Source organism: Fundulus heteroclitus, chromosome 14 (genome assembly GCF_011125445.2).
Source record: "Fundulus heteroclitus isolate FHET01 chromosome 14, MU-UCD_Fhet_4.1, whole genome shotgun sequence".
Taxonomy (NCBI): domain Eukaryota; kingdom Metazoa; phylum Chordata; class Actinopteri; order Cyprinodontiformes; family Fundulidae; genus Fundulus; species Fundulus heteroclitus.
The window spans coordinates 30057962-30075107 of record NC_046374.1 but is presented as its reverse complement, the minus strand read 5'-3'; the positions used below and the strand labels follow the sequence as shown (position 1 = coordinate 30075107).

The 17146-nt window shown below is 41.1% G+C and overlaps 1 pseudogene; it reads right to left on the bottom strand.

Annotated features, from left to right (window-relative positions):
• Positions 1-16777, bottom strand: part of LOC118565949 — a 29959-nt pseudogene extending 13182 nt beyond the window's left edge.
• Positions 16778-17146: the final 369 nt, after the last annotated feature.

Here is a 17146-nt window from a genome sequence, read left to right as displayed (position 1 = left end):
AACCCCCACCCTATGCTGAATGGGTATATTCCGGAGGTCGTTAACCATTTGCGTGATATCACTTAAAACATTTGTAACTCGTTGTTGAAATTCTAGCGAGTCGTTCAAAGACGTGATTGATTGAGAGAAAGAATCATTTAGCTCGCCAACGGTTTGTTCTAACCATAGAAACCGCTCAAAATCCCAATCCGGATCACTCTGCCCCTGAAGTCTGACAGGAGATCCTGGGGTAAGATTTACAGATTCGGTTGCATGCTGAACAGGGAGATTCCGGAGTTGATTTACAGCCTCAACAATTCCATCCAGAGCCTCTCTGATTTGTTGACTTTCCATTTTTTTTTTTTTTTTTTTTTTTTTTTTTTTTTTTTTTTTTAAACAGAGGTCACAACTTAGCTGGTTAGCGGTACTGGCATTGACGGGTCAACCAGCTCAACCATCAGAGTCTCGCAGTAATTCAGAAGCGCAGCAGTTTTCCGGCGGTAGAGGGTAGCTTGACGTCCCGTAGCAACTGGCATATGCTTTACTGTCCATGCAGCGGCTGTAATAAAAGAATGAAAAAATATATAATTAGATTTATCGTACATAATGAGTATTGAATTAAAAAAGTTTTATATTACAAACAAATTCTTTGAAAGCATTGAACTTAAGATGTACCATCAATAAATGGACCAGCCGCACGCGCTTTGATGGTTAACCGCTTGAAGTTTTGCTGAATTCTCAGGACTGACGAACACAGGCTTCTGAGACTCCGCCTCTTCTTGGGTTTTCCTGCGTCACGGCGGATGACCGATGCTACTACAAATTAAAATAAGCAGACGGTGACAGAGTTTTAAAAAGGGGGTAATACACGGAAAGAAAAAGATGACAGAAAAGAATAAATAAAAATAGGCTAAGGGCTACAAGGGCTGCAGTTTAGAACTGCAACCCTACCATTTCACTGCCAATGTGTTACCAGCAGCACCACAAACTCATTGTCAACTCACCAGGGTGCTGAGCAGATGAGGCAGGACGGGGCCGATCATGTGCTGATGCTGCGGCCTCAGCTTCGGCTGCCTCAGCTTCGGCTGCTTCTGCTGCTGCCGCCACTTCTACTAGCTCGGTGTCAATATTCTCGTGTACAGACTGAATTGTTACTGTAGAAATAGTAAGCAGGGAGAGACAGCCTTTTTTAAACAAGGTAATACATGAAGAAGAAGAAATGATAAATAAATAATAATAATAACATATAGCATAGAACACTTGCAGGCTTACCGTCCGTCTGGCCAAATGTATCGGGATGAGGCTGTATTCCTGCTGTAAAGAGTGCTTGCGCAAGAATGTCACGGTGGGTTGTTACTGTGGGTAAATGAATAAATACACTAAATGAGCCGGACTAATTCAGAAAATGTACCATCAGAGTTAGTTTGAGACTTATAATAGTTAACTTACGTGCTGCAGGAAGCATTGTCCCCTGATTAACGTTTCGAGGGAGGCCGTGTGACGTGGTGAGCCGGGGAGCTTCCTCGGGGAAGCGAACGTGTTGCTCTGATGTCTCTGGAGAACTTATTACAACAACTGACCCGTTTTGTTCTTCAGTCCTCTGCCGCTTCGGTGTTGATGTGTTCTGAGCAGCTATTTCTGCTGGGAGCCTCCTTTTAGCCAAACTCAATCTTCCTTTACGGGGCGTATGTGGTCTGCTCGGTCCATGCTGTATCACCGCTAGCTCTTTGCGGAACACACTCGGTTTGACTGGCTTCGGACACAATCTTGCTTCACTGGGCGTTTGCGTTCTGCTCGGTCCAGGCTGTATCACCGCTAGCTCTCCACGGAACACACTCGGGTTGATTGGCTTCGGACACAATCTTTCAGCGCGGGACGTTTGCGTTCTGGTCGGTCCATGCTGTATCACCGCTGGCTCTTTGCGGAAGTCATTCTGATTTGGCTGGTTCGGACAACCGTAATGCTCGTCAATTAACCCTTTCTCGGTAAGATCTGGAATACAGAAAAATAACAATGGTTGAAACATAGTATTAGTATTTTAAAGACTGTGATTTTAATAACAATATACTTTAATACAAGGCTGAATCAAATCTTACCAATATCCGTTAGTGTAAAATTTAGGTCTGCTAGTTCAGCCGTTGTTGGCGCTGAAACAAATAAATAAAATATATTGTAATAACAGCAACAGAAGATATATACTTCTGCAAGCAGGCCACAATGACTGAAACTGCTATTCATAGCCTTACCTCAGAATTCAGACTAAAACTCTAAAAACAGCAGAGGCCTGCAGATGCCAGCACCAAACACAGTAATAAAAACAGTCCGCAACTTGGATTTAGGTCGACAAAGTGACTTAAACAGACCACCATAGACCCTACAGCAGAAAAAAAAACAGTTAAAATACCTTATAAGGCGACTACAGCTGACAGATATCTGTAAACCATGTGTTGCATGCTGGCTACATTTAGCTTCACCACCAGATGTATGCTAAAATACTTAAAAATACTTCACTGGGTAACTTGAATAGACAACCATAGCCCCCCATCCAGCTGAAATAAAACAGTTAAAATACCTTATAAAGCGGCTAAAGATAAAATTAAAGTTAAAACAGCAGAGGCCTGTAGTTGCCCGCTTCAAACACACAAAGCCCAGCTAGCAAACAATGAAACACATAGCAATAAAAACAGGTAACTTGAACAATAAAACTGCTAGCCCCTTGTGCTAAACACAGCCTTTCACCCCTGAATTTGTGCTAACCCTTAAAACACGTGAGAGACAAGGAGTTACCCGCTTAAAACACACAAAGCCCAGCTAGCAAAGAATGAAACACATAGCAATAAAAAACAGGTAACTTGAACAATAAAAGTGCTAGCCCCTTGTGCTAAACACAGCCTTTCACCCCTGAACTTGTGCTAACCCTTAAAACAGCAGAGGACTGTAGTTGCCCGCTTCAAACACACAAAGCCCAGCTAGCCAGCAGAGAATAAAACTCCGTTAAAAATACCTTATAAAACGGCTAAAGATAAAATTAAAGCAGTAACTTACCTGTGAAAATCTCGTTGAACTCCTGGGTCGACGTCAATCCCGCATTATGGACCTGGGCTGCTGCAACAGATGAAGAACGACCTCCGGACATGATGCACGTTTAAGCCGCCTGTGTCTCTGAAAGGGGTGTTCACTGGACGCCTTATAGCAAATGTTTGAATTGAGGGCGGGCTTCACGCAGGTACCCCCAGGTAGCCGAAACAATAGCCACATCGTCCGATCGTTAAAACCCGCCAGCGACATGTTTACTAGGCCTGGATGTCGCGACAGCTGTACACTAGCATAATTGACCATCTCCTCAGCATTGTTTACAGATTGTTTCGTCACGACCCCGCCTAGTCTGACCGCCCGTATAGGTGTTTGAAATATCACCTTGCACGGCGCAGGGCGGAAAAACATCCTTTGAATTCTACAGACGGCAGGATGTGTCCCGCTGTGTTTAAAAATTGTCTGCATAAGGCGCTTCCTGGGCAATGTTGATTGAAAAAGGCGCAATCCTTTCACGTCACGGTCCCCGCCCGTCTCGCCACCCGAAACGGTGCTTGTTACAACACTTACTCTGTGTGGGGCGGAAAACAATCCTTTGAATTCTACAGACAGGAAGGATCATGCTGGGTTTAAACTGACCATGCCGTCTCGAAAGTCTGATCGAATAAACTTTGATCTGATGTGGATTGCAAAAGGCGCGGCGGTGTCTGGAACTAGCGGTGCGGGCTAGCGGAGCAAAACTCCTCCCCTAACAGACCAGCTGAACCGCTCACATTCAATTTAGTGTCCCGAGGAGAGCTGTCGGATTTCTCTGCTTTTTAGATGTGCCGCGTAGAATCTGGTCCGCTCTGTAAATGCTTTTAAGTTAAGATCGGGTTTCTCTGCTTTTTAGATGTGCCTTGTAAAAGCTGGTCCGCTCTGTAAATGCTTTTAAGTTAAGATCGGGTTTCTCTGCTTTTAGATGTGCCGCGTAGAATCTGGTCCGCTCTGTAAAATGCTTGTTTTTGTTTAAGTTAAGAGCTTACCGACTGCTTAGAGCGAGAAAGTAAAGAAAAAAAAAAAAAAAATATCTTGCTGCTGTTATTAGCAGAGTGGCGTGGAGACTGGGATGTATGGAGAGCTGGATGTGCCATAACGGAGACTTGCTGTATGGAGGGACAAATGTGCCTAAACTGCAGCATGAAATACTGCAATGTGAAAGTTTTATATTCTGAGTAAAACACACACACACACATTGATAAAACAAGGGTTGTCAAAAAGCATTCCATCATACCGTTTAGTTATAAGAAAACCCCAGAAAAACACATTTCCTGACCATCGAGATATTGCATAAATTAATTACATAATTAAAATGATTTAAAAAACATATAATGATAATTTATATAATAAATAAAAATAATATTTTAAGCGCAGTTGAAGGGAGGGGTTTCCGAGGGCCGGGACAGCGACCCCTGGAGGTAGAAAGCGGAACATCCGGTTACAGTAGAAGGTGGGGTTTCCGGTTAAGGATGTGACGTAACATCCGGTTAAGGAAGGCGGGACTTCCGCCGGAAATGGAAGGCGGGACTTCCGGCTGTCACTTTTTGACAGGTGTGAAATATAGGCGTGGTTTGAGTTTGATTGAAGGATGTAACATATTTTTTTTGCGCCAATAACCGCGCTGTCAGCCAAACCGTCGGATTCAGAGTAAGAAAGGTGCTGGCCGGAAAAAAACAAAGCCGACATGCGGAAGGCGGTGTTTCCCGCAGGAATTTGCTTAGGCGAGGGGGTGAGTTGGTAGCCTGGGTGCCATTCCGAACTTAGTCCCGCCCAAAATGTTTTTGGTCGGGAAGTTCGGTCTGGCATTGCTCAATACTAGCGCGAGTATGCTCGCCCAATATCTGGCGGGCCAATCAAATTGTCAGGGCGGGCTTTATACGATGATAGACAGATGATCAACAGTAACGTAATCAACCACGTCACCAAAGCGCGCTTGGGCTGAGTTCGTTTCGTGAAAGATGCAACTGAAATAGGCATCACGGCGATGCAACTCGGCGTGAATGACGAGGTGGATATAGCCAGCGGTCGTTGCCAGCTCCTTTTCGGAAGCCCGGAATCCTGGCTGCTGAACAACAAGTGGAGGGACATGCTAGGCTGCGATGTTTTTCAAGCCAACGTTATGGGTATCGTCGTGGACGAAGTTCATCTAACTTACAAATGGTAAGAGATCATCTGACTGTCTGACTTAGTAAATAACTCGCAATGTCGTGATATGAATCCCATGTTGTAAACATAGTAGGTATGCGTCGCTTAACATACGGCGCACACTCCGTTGCTTTTATTGGTTGTAGGTCTATCCAATTGAGTGCAGAGGAATTTTTTTTCCGGGTTCGTTCGAAACACGCCCCACAATCACAGCTCAATGGAGCAGTATCAAACTCAAATTCTGACTAGAATTGAGTTTGACCATGTCAGGCTAGTGAGTTGGCGAACGGAACAAGTTTTGTGCGGAGCGGGGGGGTCTGCATCGACGCCGTCGGTGAAGTCGCTTCTCGTTTCAAAGTATCCATGTGTTTTTGCCTGTTTTTCCCCTCCCATTCACTATATGCACGCGAGAAAGCAACAACAAAAAACCGCGTGTCAACATCAAATAAACGCAAGCAACGCAAGCACATCGAGTTAGCAAGCATTTCAGTTTAAAGTTCTTCCAGCATCGAATATGACGGAAACAAGTTAGTTGTAACCACTGCCAAGTTAAACTTTGGTATTGAACATAAAATGGTAATGCTGCTCCCTGAGGTTACCTCAGAAATTGCCTGTTTTTGGTAGATTTTTTCCCCATAAAGAGAATTCCCTGTCAGTGGCAATAAGCTTTAATTTATTATTATTGCTATTTTTTGTTTTACATGTTTAAGTTGAGCTTTACACTAAATATGTGTTACTGATAAGTGCTACAAATGTTACAACACTTTTGTTCATATGGCAGCAGAACATTAAAATAAAAGTGCTCTTTACACTACTTTTGAATTCATTCTTGGAGTTTGTAAATACAATGCGATTAATCGCGATTAATCGCGATTAAATATTTTAATCGTTGCCCAGCCCTAATATATATATATATATATATATATATATATATATATATATATATATATATATATATATATATATATATATAAGGTTTATCTATAAGAAAATTTTTCAATAGCAGTTGTAGGGAGCCACAACATGAACAAAGTATTTAAGAATGGCCTACAGATGACATCCTCTCCACATAGCCATTCTGCTGTGAATAAACCAGGATTTTCCATATATATATATAAGAGTGTGCTTATATATATATATATATATATATATATATATATATATATATATATATATATATATAAGCACACTCTCAAAAACACATATAAGTGCTTGGATTCAGTTACTTACAGAAACACTTCTATACAGAAAACCCTTATTATTATCTTTAGCTGTTACTTCATACATATATAAAGTAATACTGTATATGCTTCAGTAATGGCATCAAGGCGTTGGTTGTTTGTACCTGTTATACCTTATTGGTTGTTTTTGCTTTTCTTTTTATATCTCTATTTGCAGCTATAGACCCATAGGATGTTGCATTTCTCACTTTCCACTTCTGTTACACCTTTTCTCAATTTTAGCATTTTGTGTCATCTGTTTCTCTCCTTTCTGTTTCTCTCCTTTTTTCTTTCTTTCACCTTCCTGTTTTATTGCCACTTGGGACAACCAATACAAGCTTCTGCATTACATTAACGCATTGTTTATTGAGTGTATATAGCTTCTGTATATATATATCCTTTTTACTTTTTATTTTACTGTATTCTTATTTTTTGTCTGCACCATCAACACCAAGTCAAAATCCTTGTAAGTGCAAACCTATTGGCGATTAAACTTGATTCTGATTCTGATTCAATAGATAAGGTGTTATCCCTGGAACTTGAGGAACTGAGGGGGGGTCAGAGTTTTGAATACATAATGTATTGAATACTTTCTGGATGAAAGAACCATTTTACCCAGTATAACAAAAAGTGTTTCTGAACAGGATTACAAACTATAGTTCTAAGTTGTTATGCCAGAAGCTGGTTGAATATGCTTATTATTATTATTAATTATAATTTGGTATTATAATTTAAATAATAAATCATTCAACTCAAAATTCCGCAATAACACAATATAGTTCAAATGGTGGTGATGTTAGCTATAAGCTTGTAAGAATTTATACCATTAATGCATTAGTTAATTTGCTGTTATGAACTCATTTATGCTGGAATAAATGATCTGGTCGGACTTTTAACCAACGAGGTTTATCCGGCAGCTGTGAGAACCCCAATGTAACTACAATTAGAGTTTAAATCCTTATTCCTTATCACCATCCAATGATATGTCTCTGTATTAATATCTGATGTTAACTCCAAAGGAGGTTAGCTCTGAATTCTGAATAGCCAGGTAACTGTGAATTAGATTGAACACAAAACAATGTCTATTCCGCAGTCGTTGGTTTTATTGAACCGAAAGCAATTCCCTGTTACAGTAATTCTCTGATTCAACAACTTTGGAATTCTTACTCACTACTAAAACTAAAACATGCAAAATATATATGTGGAAATAAAAGAACAAAACAAAAATAAACAATGGATTAAAATGAGCGGTTAGCAGATCTTAACTCAACTCACAGTTGTTTAACACCGCCCTCAAAACACCGGCATTTGACGTATCAGCATTGACAGACAGAACAGCTTCGGGAATCTCACTGGACGCCTTGATGTCTTACAAAGCTAGTTTAGTTAAGCTCCCTACAGTTCAGATACACGTCACCCTCCCAAGATGGCTGCTACGATGACGTATGGTCTACCAATTTACGTGATGCGTGAGGGGAGGTCCTAATGATGTAACCACGCTTACGCTGATGGGATAATGCCTCGCTTCGAGAGGGCGCGGCTAACTGGGAGTTTAAGCAAAGCCCGCGAATTGAGCTCGGACAAAGAGATTAAACTGATAAGAAGAAGCGAAAAGAGAGAGGGGGAAGCAGGGAAGAAGATGGAAAAGAACTGAAGCAATGACCCACGGCGGGGTTATTGATGAATCACAAATCAACACAGCAAAATCAGTTGTAAAATGCATGCACATACAAATAAAACATTCAGCAAAATAATTCCAACTTGTGGAATAAAAGCATTAACCTGCACCTACAAAGTTCTAACGTATGCCCGGGCACTTCTAAACACCCTGTTGGTGAGACAGAAATAAAAGGGGAGAACCCCGTTACTTTGAGGTGCCTCGGGGCTGGTCCGGAGCGCTCCGAGTAAGGTGGCTTTCTGGACGCGTCTTGACGAACGCAGTTGTCCCCAGGCTGCAGAGGGGCGGAGAAGAAGCTCCTTCGTTTCTTCCTCCGGGCTCAACAGTCGCTTTGCTCGGCCCAGCATAAGCGTAGTCCTCTTTCGATCACTGGGAGATAAGGCGGCTTCCAGTATTTGATCAGAGGGAATTAAAAGTACCTTTTTTAGTCGACCTCCTGTGTTTGCACAGGGAATAGTTTTGCTTCGAAAAATCTCGGTCCAGCGAGAAACTCGAGCACGTGGCGTGGGATTGCCCCAACGAAGTGAAACAGCTGTGTGTCTTCTCGGGTTGGCAGGGCGCCAGGGAAGAAGGCAGATTGTCCTGCGTGGCCGAGTTTTATCAACTTTTGCCTAGCAACGTTATCTCTCCGCTCCGTTGTTAGGGCGGCAGCCATTTTGGGCCGCGTTGCATGACGGGAGTTGGTGGCCATTTTGACCACATTGCATCATGGGTAATGCGGTCCGTCACATCCCGAATGCGGTACCGCGCGCGAGCTATTTTTAGAAACACAACGTCACGATGACGTCACATCACGTGGTACGCAGTTGGGCAAACTCCGGAAAGCCGACGTTGTTTCGCTGTAAGAGACGTGCGTTAGCCTAGGTTTTACTCGGTAAACGACTGCTTTTTCCAAATCTAAGACCATGGTTTTTAAACATTGTTGCTATGGAACGTGCAACAGCGACTCGAGTTACGCTGATCGGCCGCATATGAAGGATGTTTTCTTCAAGACTGCCAAGGAGAAATCTGTGCGCTTGGAACACCGGGGCGGTCGGCCTACACAACAGTTCAACCCGGAAAAAGTTACCAAATTCAAGTACATATGTAGCAAGCATTTTGTCGGAGGAAAGGGCCCAACCGAAGAACATCCTGACCCAATTCCAGCGACATCAAGTCAAGGTAAGAGTATTTTGGTGGCCGACATGTTAATAAAGTAGCGCCTGCTACCATGATAGCATATAGGCTATCATGGTAGCAGGCGCTAACATGATAGCCTGCTACCAGGCTTACTCAAAAACATTTCAAATGAGACAAACATTAAACATATACCCATTCCCGGACGGTGATTGCAAACAAAAAAAAAAAAAAAAAAAAAAAAACGGCCGACGCTGCCATGATCGCCGCGCAGGAAAAAAAAAAACAAAGCTTACCGTTCATCAACTCGGCCAGTTTTCCAGTCTTTTTAAGCCCTCGAACCTCAAGCCATCGTTTGAGCTGAAGGTTGGTGTGTTCTTCGACAGTGCGACCAGTAAACCGTGTGCCTGGGACATCGTCTTGGGAAAGTTTAACGGCTGTAAAGTCGGTCATATCTGTTATCCGTGCGTTCTCTCCTGTATGCTTTCTCTCCTGTATGCCCTACCTAAGCGGCAAAAGGGGCGTTGCTCTTGAGACGGTGACGTCACGTGCGCGGTACCGCATTAATGCCGTTTTTGTCACGTCCCGTAATGGCATAACAAAGTGATTATCAAGAAAACCATCGATAATGGCCAGATGTCAGCTCTTAAACTATTATGAGCTACTTTTGTTATCAGTATGTTTGTCCAAGCAAATGTACCTTTAGTTGTACCAGAGATTAAAATTAACAAGAAATTGAAGAAAGCAATGATTGTCCAATAATATTTTCCATTACTGTATAATTATTTGGTTCCTATATATGTGTTACCTGAGGAGTGTTTGGTTGCAGCTCTAAAGGCGCCTCTTCCTAATATAGTGTTTCCACTGGAGCTTTTTCCTGCACCAGTTTTTCCAACAAGAACTAGCCTGAAGTCTTGAACTGAAACATCTGAAACTGGAACAACAAAGCAGAAGTCAATTGCAAGGTATATGTAAAGCCCAACTGTTTTTACAAGTTAACAGCCCTGTATAATCCATTCACTATAAAATAAATTTTCGCTACAATTCCACGGCATGCCTTTTGTATTCTGTCTACCAAGTTTGCACATCTAAAATTTTAAATATTCTTTGCAAAATACACCTGTTATGATATATTTTTCTGGGATGAACCCGGACACAGCACGCACACACAGAGTCAGTTCTTATGAGTGAGTTTTATTGAATAGTGTGGAAGATGGATGATGTGACCAGAGTCTTTCAACGGACGGAGGTGAAGGGTGTAGAAGCTGGCCGGCAGGAGGAGTGTGGAGAGACTGACCGGGAGGAACTCTGGAGCCGAACACTGGAGAGCAGAGCATCAGAGCCGAGCGCTGGAGAGCAGAACGTCAGAGCCATGCAGTGGAGGGCTGAACGTCAGAGCCGAGTTCTGGAGAAAACAAACTGTCGGAAAGTCTTTGGGCTGACTGTAACAAGACCAGGTGAAAGGAGTCTTCAGGCTGACGGTAACAAACGGAGCTGACAAGAATACTGGCAGGGACTGAGCGGGAGTGAACGCTATGGACCGGCGACGGGAACAGAAAGAGGTGAGTCTTATAAAGCGGTGGAAAACAGGTGGAAGCAGTTGCGGGTTAATTGCAGCCTGCCAGGTGAAACCGATCAGGCTGCGCAGGAACGAGAGAGAGGGAGAGAGGTTCAGCATGTAGCCAATAAGCTGCATCCTGACAACACCAAGGTCAGTCAGTTTGAATGAAAACCTTCTGTAAACATAATTTTTTTAAATGTTATCGCAGACTGTGATTTGGATTTAGGTCTGGACTTGGTATTCTATTATTCATTGATCTAAACCGTTAATTGTAGCTCTGTCTGTATATTTATAGTCATTGTCCTGCTAGAAGTTAAACCCCCACTCCAGTCTATAGGTTGAATGAGCTTCTAACATGTTTTTCTTGCAGGATTGTCCCAGTATTCTAACATCATCCCATCAATTCCCACATCATTTTATCGCTATCACCATGTGATGTACATTGTTAGTTTTCCTACAAAAAAAGTTTCAATGTAGGCTTAGTACAACTAAAAGTCACACTTTGATCAAAGCGTGGACACTAAGAAAACAATCCTTTATCCTTCCCTCCTGATTCACTGCTCTGTGGTACTTTGTGGGCTACTTTAAGTGGCACTAAAGTACACGGAAGTTTGTGATTGTAATGCAACAAAATGTGGAAAGGTTCAGGGCGTGAATAATTTATATGTCCCCCCATTTGGGGGGACATTGTGGGAGAGGATTTAACCTTAAAAAACAGACGGACGAGACCAGACACCACAACTTCTCTTCAGTGACCAGCAGGGGGATTCGTTTATTCTGGACTTACAATCATCTTCATTTCACAGCAGTCCCAACAATCCCAACAATATGGGGTAACTTTCAGCCTTTATAGGGATACAGTATGACGTAGATGGGAACATGACATCTTACTGTGTACAGGCTGCTCTGGACCAAAAGCCCTCCCTCCCTAGTTGGAGGGGTGTGTGTGTGAAATGGTGTGTGTGTGCTCTTCCATTTCTAGGAAGTCTTATAAACAGACCTTTAGAAAAACACAGAAACAGAGTAAGAGCCAAGAGTAGTTTAACTAAAGTTCCTTTGGCCTTACTTTACCTTGTTGTGATTCAGTGAAACATTCTAGAACTAATCATTCTTTGGGGCGTGATTTCAGTTATTAAGACAAACAGGATTCAACCTTGACAATATTAAAAGATCAAGCTGTTCTCTTCAGTTCCATATTGATAAATTCTTCCATAACATATTCCTTTTTTTAAAGACACGGCGACCTGTAAGGCCTTAATAAAGCTTTTTGCTGTTTCGATCTATATGGAATTTCCAGTTCTCAAGTCTGGCTTTCTTGACAAGTGCATGACATACTGTTTAAACCTGATAACAAAACTGGATAAAACACACAATGATACCAGAAATCATACCTCATGTTCTATTTATCACATGTGTTCATGTGTTCAATAATGTGTTCAATAATGTTTTTGTTTTATTATTTGTGAAATTTTTCTTATTTGTGGTACAGAATTTTCTTCAATGGTGGAAAAAAAGACAGAATACATTATCAACATTGTATATCAACAATAATGTAAAATGTGATTTTAAAGCATTCATAAAAGCTGAAACGGGGCGAGGCCCTCGTCAAACCTTTAGGACAGGGACAGCCACGCACCCCCTGCCATGTCCCAGCCGGTTTGACGCACCCCCAAGATTAATACATACAAACAGAGTGCGAAATACGGGGGGGGGGGGGATCCGGGGGGGCTCGACCCCCCCGATTAACCTATGAGACCCCCTGAAAGCCTCAAATGCAAAATTTAAAGGGGGTCTTAAATTGTATCAAAATAATTAAAAATTAAATATTTTTTTGTCACTAATGGTCACTAAAATGTTTTTAGCTCAACATGTCCAGTATTTAAAATTCAAAACATTTATTCACAAATATGTTCAGTTTTTTGCCAAGTGGAGCAAGCCAATCCTGTTCACGTATGAAAATTAGCCGTGTGTGCCCTAAACAGAAGAAAGACGTAATGTTGACAACAATTAATACTAAAAATGGCTACCAAGCTGTCAGGAAGCTAAACTCTCTTCCCTCTCTCTCCCCACAGCCACATCCTCCAGGCTGTCAGGAAGCTGACCCCCCCTGCACTACTTTACTGTTCTTTTGCACTGTTACTGTTACAAATATATCTTATATAATTGATAATGAATTTTTTCTGCTGGCATTACCATCTGCCTTTTTGCACTAGCATAAGTATTGTATATTTTATATTATTGTACATTTTATTGTGAAATTGAATGTTTAAATTTTAGATCTGTTGTGCCTGTACACTTTATCTGTTTCACTGTTGGTGAATGAGAAACGTCCTCTCGAGTCCTTGTATGTCCTTGTCGAGTCCTTGCATTTTGAGAAAATTTAGATTGGTATTGCGCAACAAGCGAGGGATGGGGACCCCCCCAAATATTGACAGGTATTTCGCACACTGCATACATATATATATATACACACATATATATATATATATATATATACATACATATATATTATATAGATATATATATATATATATACATACATATATATACATACATCATATATATATATATATATATATATATATATATATATATATATATATATATGATATATATATAGTACTATATATATATATATCTCTATATATATATATACTATATCTATATCTTCATATATATATATTATATCTATATATCTAAAATGTGCTGTCCAGTTAAACCGCGTTTTTAACGGCGTTACGTAAACCCATTTTAACGCCGACAATTTGTTTGTCGCCATTAATCGCGCGTCAACACACACCACAGACCGTTCCCTAATGTTTTTCCCCCCGCCGCGCTCTCCGGACTGTGTTTCTTTTACCCTCGGCGCTTTCCGTAGTTTCAAGAGTGCTAGAAAACTGTAGCAAAAGAGACTCGCGCTACGCTCACTGTTCACTGTTGCCAACAGTGAGCGCGAAGTTTCTTTTACCCTCGGACACATTCGACTTTGGGCTTCTTTTTTCTAAAAGCGCTTCTAAATTTCATGAGTCACGGGTTGCGGTTTTTTTGGGCAGGTTTCTGAAAGTGAAATCGCTTATTTGGGCTCTAAAATAAGTTACGAAACAGCGGTTATTATGAGACCTGCCTGCACTACATTTGAGTGTATCGAGCTGAAATATCCCTCCGCCATAGGAGCCGACGGTAGTAAAGGCAGACAGAGCAACTCTGCCCGTATTTTCTGCAGTTTACGGTGCAATAACCGGTGATAACTGCTGAAAGTAGATTACTTGGTGCAGATCACCATTTTAAGCATAGATTGGTTCTGAAGATGAGCTTTTACACGTTGATAAAATTGCAGAAACCCAACCCATAAACCAAACTTTCATGCTTATTAATTTGTTATCTCTGTAACTGACAAACTAATTACGTTGCCAAACGAAGGACCTGGAGTTACCAATCAGTTCCTAAACAGTTTCATTCAGGGTATTAAGCTCCTGCCCAGTTGCAAGCAAAGTGTAAGACTGGAATGACCTGGAAATTTAAAACCTTTTTCCAGGCTTAAACTGTATGAATATGGATAGAAACAGCAAGCAAAAAATTCAAAGAAATTATTGTTGTGGTTGTGTGAAAGCTCAGAATTACGATGTTGTGTGTGGTGTGGTGTGTGCGGTGTGGTGTGTGTGTGTGAGGAGAGAGAGAGAGGAGAGAGAAGAGATAGGGAGCGGAGAGATGAGAGGGTGAGAAGAGAGAAGAGAGGAGGAGAGGAAGAGAGAGAGAGAGAGCGAGAGAGAGAGGAGAGAAGAAGGAAATGAACAAACTTATGGACTTTATTGAAATGTACAATTTTTATCTAATTATATGTTATGCATAATACCCTGTCTATCTTTGTTATTAAGAGGCAAAAAATATATATCGGCATGAAAACAGGTATTTATTTGACACATTTGTTTACACCTGGTGTTGTAAAACATCAGGGCGTCATGATTAGTCATTTAGCCATTATAGTCCAGAGTTTAACATTTGGCACCAGGATGTTTTCATTCCAATTCTGAAAAGTGCTTGAATAATAACAAAATAAAATTATTTTTTGTACAAGCATGTATTTTATTAGTGTCATTTATTGCAAAATTGCATATTAAAATGCCCAAACAGGCTATTACACTTTCAGAAATAAAAGGATAAAATATGTGATTAATCTCGAGTTAACTATCGACATTATGTGATTAATCGTGATTAAATTTTTTATAATATATATATATATATATATATATATATATATATATATATAGAGAGAGAGAGAGAGTAGAGGAGAGAGATAGAGAGAGAGAGAGAGAGAGAGAGAGAGAGAGAGAGAGAGAGAGGTTACAACTCAAATGTCGTAACAAAGCTTCTAAATCTGAGCCTGCCGCACAATTTACGCCGCAAAATACAAACACGAAGTAGTTTGTTTTGTGTCCGATGACGAGCGAGCGAGCGGGAGAGAACTGGTGGAGCAGCACAGAGTAACAATAACTCTAGCGCTCCATAAAGATGTTATTAATCAGAGATTTTTTTCTGATTGTTTCACAGCCGTACCATCAGCAGGTAAACACGCCCACGGCAACACCAGCTCATTTCTGTCTGAATATGCGCTTAAACTGCCTCTTTAAAATGAACTGCCCGGTGCAGTCTGCGCCTGTCCGAATCGCAATGAAAAGTATTACAGATCTGTGCGTGAGCATAGTCAAGAAATCGCGTCTATCACCACTAATCCCCCCCAGGACCAGCGGTAACGAGAGCGGGGTGTGTGTGTCATGCGCGTCACCGGTTCAAAGTCATGGCCCCATGTGCAGCACGGCGCTGTTTGTAGGCGCTGCGGGATCCATAGAGACCGAGTCACTCAATTCAATCTCGTAAATAAAACTTTCGGCCGGAATTAAATGTTTCCTCTGCTGACGTAAACGACGTAAAGTCAGGAACTTGTTTTCTTCTCCCGGATCCGTTGCGATTCTCTCCTCTGTTTCCTCCAATTTCTCTCTCACTCTCTTCCTCGCCTCTTTAATGACTAACTTTCACCTTAGATGTCTCACCTGTTTCCCAGATTTCAGCCGATTGAGCATATTTGCGAGAAATATTGAAGCAGAGACCTTCATTTTAGAAGCGTAGAAGAAGATTTCTACATTTTCGTGTTAATAATGTATCGTTCCGTTATGACACCCAAGCACCTAGGTTTTGCTGCTAACACTATTTTAGGACGAACAGGACGGGAAAGCTTTCACTCCGCCAGTCCCCCGAATAACGACTCCTCTCCCCGGAAGCCACACATTTCTTCCGCTACCCAAAGTAATCTGATTTAAAGGAACAGTAAGTGTGCAACAGCATTTAGCAATAAAGTCTAATAAGGATCATTACAATACATTTTTATTTATTGATTAAATTAACAGTTTTTTAAGCTTTACAAAAGAAATGCTTGTTTACACGCATTGTGTGGCGGATAAAAACACGGTGAGACGCCATTACAGTTTTCGCCTCGCGCACCCCCTAGTGGCAGCTGCGCGAACCACACTTTGGGAATCCCTGCTTTAGGAGGTTCATCCATGCTGCGTCTTCGGACTCTTCCCGTTGCTGCACCTAAAGAAAGGAAACGAGCAGAAGTGGACTTAGACAATAGTTTAAATATTTTAATTCATAATACACACGACAGCCCTGGTTGTCAGTAATGGATCGTAACTCATTTTAATAATCTTCGACCATAATAATCAAGGCTATATTAGTAACCGAATAGTGAAAGTGAAAGTGTCAGCGACTTAAAACTGCGTCACACATCTAAATATCCCCAAACGGACAAATAATAATCTATAATAACCAAACAAACTGAACATTGTTAGGGAAAATAGGTTTTCGCTATATTACTTTAAGCTATCTAAGGATCTTAACGCCTTTGATTGTTTTAAAAGTTGTCCCAGACACAACGCGTTGGTTTTAGATTTCCACCAACAAACTCTTAAAAAGTCACACAAACTTACCACCTCCTTCCCTCTCTGCCATCCTATCGGTAGATCTAGTGTCTGAAGTTTTCTTTCAATAATTTACAGTTCCTCCAAAAAAAGACAAGAAAAAAATCTGCGACTTCTGAACAACAGTCGGACGTTTCCTATATCACACCTTCAAAATAAAGTAATCTGTAACAGAGCCCTTTTTTTAGGGGAATAAACCCTGAGCTCATATCATAGAAATTAGGCCTACTGTAACTATTATATATTTTTAAAAAATCGTCTGTGTCTCTATTTCTTTTATTTGAGTTAGAATAACTTATCATAAGCAGATATTGGTTTAACATTTTTGCATTGTATAAGTATATAGTAACAAACTGAATTTGAAACGCTCATAGCTAAACTAGGGCTTTTAATCTGAAAA